The sequence below is a fragment of the Rhipicephalus microplus genome, chromosome 7 (genome assembly GCF_043290135.1).
Source record: "Rhipicephalus microplus isolate Deutch F79 chromosome 7, USDA_Rmic, whole genome shotgun sequence".
Classification (NCBI taxonomy): Eukaryota; Metazoa; Arthropoda; class Arachnida; order Ixodida; family Ixodidae; genus Rhipicephalus; species Rhipicephalus microplus.
In genome coordinates this window covers 64,549,111-64,555,155 of record NC_134706.1, presented here as the reverse complement: position 1 = coordinate 64,555,155, position 6,045 = coordinate 64,549,111, and positions in this window count along the sequence as shown.

Here is a 6,045-nt window from a genome sequence, read left to right as displayed (position 1 = left end):
AAACAGCTACGAAAATCTACGCATGCTTTCCTGTAACATAAAAGCACAAATTGATCAAACATCACTACTCATATAAATTTCAAAACAGTATTGAACGGGCAAGCAGCAGTTTTCAAGCTGATTAAGACTCTGAGGCTGTTAAGGCGAAAGGGTTTGATGCGGCCGTATTCCGTTTCAACAGCGTTGTAGAGGTCCACAAGATCAGAACCACAAAAGTTTCCTATACTAGCCTTGCTCCGTGTAGAATTCCACTTTGTTGCTATCGCAGTAAGGCTAGCTTTATTTTCTAAATGCGATTTAATGTGGCTCACATACTTCATATGAGTTTTTAGAATTCAATATTGTGATGTATAATACTGTGAAGTAGGTGTCATATATTGTAAGCGATACAACTGAACGAAAGATTGTGATTTAAAATATTTCTTTTTTTACACCTGTGCTTGACAAGATAGTTATTATGTAAGATTTTGTTCGGGATATATGTGTATTTACAGAATGCTACCTCATGTAAATAATGATTGAATTGCGTCGAATTTGTACCTTACCCCTGTAACGGCCCAATCGGCCAACAGTACCTGGAAAAAAATAAAACATTCAAGCCTTGTTGAGCAAATCACCTTTTTTTGCCTATTGTACGCAGGTCAGAGAGAATATTGGCGACTGCCGGCCGTTCTACATCCTCTACAGCAAGACCGTGGATGCTGTGTGCACTCAAGGCTTTCGGCGATTCGTGAGCAACTTTTATAGAGCATTGGCTTTAGAGAACATTAAGCTGCAATCAACTCTGTTGTTGTTGTTGTTGTTATGTGGGGTTTAACGTCCCAAAACCATCATATAATTATGAGAGACGCCGTAGTGGAGGGCTCCGGAAATTTCGACCACCTGGGGTTCTTTAACGTGCACCCATATCTGAGCACACGGGCCTACAACATTTCCGCCTCCATCGGAAATGCAGCCGCCGCAACCGGGATTGGATCCCGCAACCTGCGGGTCAGCAGCCGAGTACCTTAGCCACTAGACCACCACGGCGGGGCTGCACTCAACTCTGCGTGTTCGGATATACGAGGTCTTCATTATGCATTTCTACTGGCGTATCTCCAGCATTTTAACTTCAATGGGAACGGATGAATTTTTCGCGTAAAATAACGTTTGGGCAGTTTTTTTCTGTACCTCTATTAATATATTTCAAATTAGTTTAGGTCAAATATACTTGGTGGCCCGGGTTACTTTTTTTAGCTGTTTTTGCTTCCAAAAAGAGATGAAAACAAGGATGCGCGCACACACACACACGCAAATACATAAATGGCGCGCACACGCAGACAACCATGGGTGCACTCCGTAAACCACTACGTTACACTTGTAGCGAGCTGTACTGTTGGCTGTCGGGCTGATTGCAGATAACTGCAGGTGGATAACGGTGACGCTGGGTTGTCGTGATCGTGCTTATCGCTAAATCGTCACGACGTAATTCTGGGTACAGATGCTTGCGATTCCTTTCAATGATATGGGCACTCGGCTGGATTTCACCGCCGGCGTCGGCGTCGATGTCATGCACCTTTAATGTATGTGTACTTTGGCCTGCGTAGAGAATAAGGGGGAGTACGCTCGATCGCGCGCCCTTACCTTGCAGTAAGGAGAATCGTACATCTTGGCTAGCCTTTGGGTTTCTTTGGAACGATTCTGTTGTAGTCAGCGGGCGCACAAGTGTCACTGTGTATTTGCGTTAATCTGTACCTCTGAGTACATTTCGTGCGTCCTTTGTTGTAGTAGTAGTAGTAGTAGTAGTAGTAGTAGTAGTAGTAGTAGTAGTAGTAGTAGTACTTTATTTACAGTAAGCCGGATACAGAGCTCACTGCAGGGGCAAAGGGCTAAAGGCGAACAGCCTGACAAAGGCCCTTGTCCCTCCGCAGTCCGTGACAGTGCAAAGCTTAAACATCAGCACTGGCAAACAATCTATATATTGAATACATTGATTTCAAGAAACCTGCAATTTTACACACAAAATTCAAACATAAATAGCATAAGAAGTTTACATAACACATTTCAAGAATTAGAGGTCACTCTCGTAAAAATTCACAACTAAACGATATCAATAAAACAACTCAAAAACTGACACAAAATGCATGCGGATACAGTGAATTGCGCTGTAGACACTCGTATAATGACAGAAATTTATGAACAATTTAAGCATTTGCAGAGGCATGAGACTCCATTACGTAATTTCGATAGTGTAGACCGGTGGTTATGAATAAGTTCTTTGTTTCTTGAAAGTCGCACTACTAGCCCTAAAGTTCAATTGATCTGCAAGGGTATTTAAAACCTGAGGTACCTGGTAAGCAACACTTTGTTTTCCATACTTGGTTCTTGTTCTAGGAGCTCGTTTCTTTTGTTCTCGCAGACTGTAGTGTGGTCTTTCGTTGAAACTTTTTGCACTTTTGTGCGTGAGAAACGCGGGGCACAAGTTGATCTGCTTGCCATTCTGCGCGTGACCTTCAATTTGTTGCTATCGCGTTCATTGGTTCGCTTTAGCGGCAAAGCTGTGACTTTTTTTATGATAACAACTCACAACTCGTACTATCTTCGTTTATCAGGGTGAGTTCTGGTTTTGCGTGTGGCTGTGGTTCGTCCTTGGGGTTCCCTGCTCTATTGCGGCCTTGGCACTGGCTACGTTGTACTCCAGAACGACACCGCAAGCGAACAGCGGAGGGTAAGCTCACGCTAGTACCCAGGGCACCACTTTTTGTCTCAGAAGAGACCCCTTTTATATGTTCTTTTGGCTGATCTATCTATCTATCTATCTATCTATCTATCTATCTATCTATCTATCTATCTATCTATCTATCTATCTATCTATCTATCTATCTATCTATCTATCTATCTATCTATCTATCTATCTATCTATCTATCTATCTATCTATCTGTCTGTCTGTCTGTCTGTCTGTCTGTCTGTCTGTCTGTCTGTCTGTCTGTCTGTCTGTCTATGTATCTATCAATCTATCTATCTATCTATCTATCTATCTATCTATCTATCTATCTATCTATCTATCTATCTATCTATCTATCTATCTATCTATCTATCTATCTATCTATCTATCTATCTATCTATCTATCTATCTATCTATCTATCTATCTATCTATCTATCTATCTATCTATCTATCTATCTATCGTTATCGCTAACAAAATTTCGGAACATCCCAACCAGCTCGGACTGCTTATACGTCCTCTTTTTTTTTTAACTACAACATTTACTAAACAGGTGAAATGTATTGAGCTGACGAAAAGAGTCTTCCTAGCCATAAAAGCTCTAAATGGACGTATATTTGAAGGTAGTCGTTGCTACGTGAGCGGCACCGCTCGAAAATGTCCTTGATCCCTGAACTAAATTGTAATCACTGATGAACAGCTAAAGTTGCTCAGTGTTATAAGTCTGTTTCTTTGCCGACTGGAAGTGCGACAATCTGTCACGGCTGTGTTTGACCGTTGCCGCATTCGGGTTCTAATTCATGCCTTGATGAAGGCCCTGGTGTATGCTTCTGATTTATGTATTGATGTATTCTGCTGTATACCTTGTGACGGGGGACCGAATTCCCATCTTGTCGTCCATCTCATGTCGCATGGTCATGCAGTGGTTGATACGAGCCTAAAATAAGGACATGCCAAAGCTCGGAATCAATATAAAATAAACGAACAAGGCCTAAATATTAGTAATAATTATTTACACTAAAGAAATTATTGCGAAAACTTGTCTAACGTTGCGAAAAATGCCTTTATATCATGCGGCTGGTTAACGCAAGACACTTGGCACTTCCTCGCCAACCGCGCATTTGCTTAGGGAATCACTTGGTTGCCCGTGCTGCACTACTTACCCTGGTGTCGCGATAGTTGAGCCGCATTAAGCACAGGATGTAGAACGCTGCTGAGACCTGGACAGGGACAGCATTTTTATCGTGGGGATTATACCCGCATTGAGATCTACGAAAGAATATTAGCAATGGATTTAGTGCGGGTTTGAGAACAACACCAAGACTACGCGCTAAAAAAAGAAAATTTTAAGAGCGAAGCTCCTTAGGCCCGCACCCCGCCGTCGAAGCTCCCCGCCGCATCACCGCTCGCACCCCACTCCCACCTTTCTTTCGTTCTCTCTTTCTTCGTATCTGCCCTCTCCCCTCAAACCGGCGAACGTGCGAAACCGTCGCTTCACCCCGTTGTTTTCAACCCCGTGGCATTTTCGGGGTTCCACTCCGTCCAATGATTGGTCAGCGGGTTGGTCGTTGCGTGACCTGGCTCGCGCCGCTCTGCGCGCTCCGCACGCTCACTACCCAGCACAGCAAACGCTCTCCCCACCCGCTCTATACCCTGCCGCCTTCACGAAAGCCAGCAGCAAAATCAGGCGCATGGTCGTTAGCGTCCCATTTCTAAGCAGACTCCCTCATTGGTCGGATTTATTCGTACACGGAACTGCTAGTTTTTGTTTTTTGCGTATGCCAAGAAATATGGAATGATTATTGAATACCTGGAGCCTATGGTGAGTTACACTGCTCGTATGAACGATAAACAGTGGTTTACATTTCGCTTTTTTCGATGCGCGTTGACACACACAAACCGCGATTGGTACAAATGTGCCTCTCCATACCGTTGTTTCTCTTCCTCTTCAGGGGCGATGGCGATGCCTAAAGAGCGTGTCGACTCCATTCCTTACACGTCCTGAAGACGTCAACAGCGCGGCTAATACTGATCGATGGTGCTGTAGGCAATCCTCGGGAAAGGAGGCCATGGACAACTATTCGGACTTGTGATTAATTGATCTGTCGTGCTTTTCATTGAGAAGACCGACAACACTGTTTGGGCTCGACCGATAAGGGCCCACTGATCTACCAGTCTTTCGCCATTGTTTCCGGTATTACGGAACATTTAGAAGTGCCCGTCGCATATTTATTCGTGTTTATTACCCGAACTCTTTACCGCAAGTTTTTTTTTAGTTTGTTGATATTTAGGTGACCTCTCCTTATGTTTGGCGTCCCTGTTACCGTTTATTTACGGTGATATTTTTTTTACATTCGGTGGTTTAGTTACCGTATATGTATGCTGATTCTTCCTTATGTGTATGGTGTGTTTGTTTTATGTGCTGACTCTGTCGAGAAGCTGGTACTGGCCAAGCTGCTTGTAGTGCACGCAATGATGACGCGTGATGTGCGCGCTTATTGGACAATTTCGCAACGTGTGACTGGTCACGTTACATCTTGATTTACGAAGCTTTGATTGCGTACGTAAATGCACGAAGTAGCTTTGTTCCAACAAAATATGTCTTGAATTTGCACATTTCATAGAAAAAAATAATTTTGATTTCTAGGACAGCCGTGCATGCGAACATAATTATTAATGAGCTCCCTATGAACGCCGGCATTCGGAGGCGTAGTGTAGCGTGGTGCTATTAACATCATGCTTAGGTCTAAAAGTGAACGACTGAGTGTACCACGTGAATGTTAACACATGAGAAAAGAAGGTAAATAAACTTCGACAGTTTATGGTACTTTAGTCGCAGACAGCTTTCTTCACAATGAAGCCCGCGTACGGAGCCAAATTGTACAAGTTCTACGGCGAATATAGCCGCGCCTGAGAGGTAAGAGAGATGGGGACCCTCTTTTCTGGATGAGAATAAGAAAATAAGTTGAACCTCATTTTCTGCAGTAAGCTCTTTGCGACGGGACGCAGGGCACAACAGTGAGTTATTTATATTTGCTTAAACTTATGCGTGGTCATTTCGCATTATTGCACGCGTGAAAAAACTCTTGCCTTTTAGGCATATACCTCGAAATATGTATTTTAACGGAGTACAAATCTTCGGGGGATAAAGGCGGCGCCTATAGTGACGTCAACTCGCGGGGAGAATTTCCCGCAATAGTTTCCCGCTCAAACGAAAGAGGAGTAGGGAGGAGGTGACCAGTATAATAATGGAAGCTTTAGCGAGTTGGTACGCGTTCATCTTAATTGGACAGCGCACACGAGATGACGACGACGAAGTAAAATAACGCAGACAGGCGCCG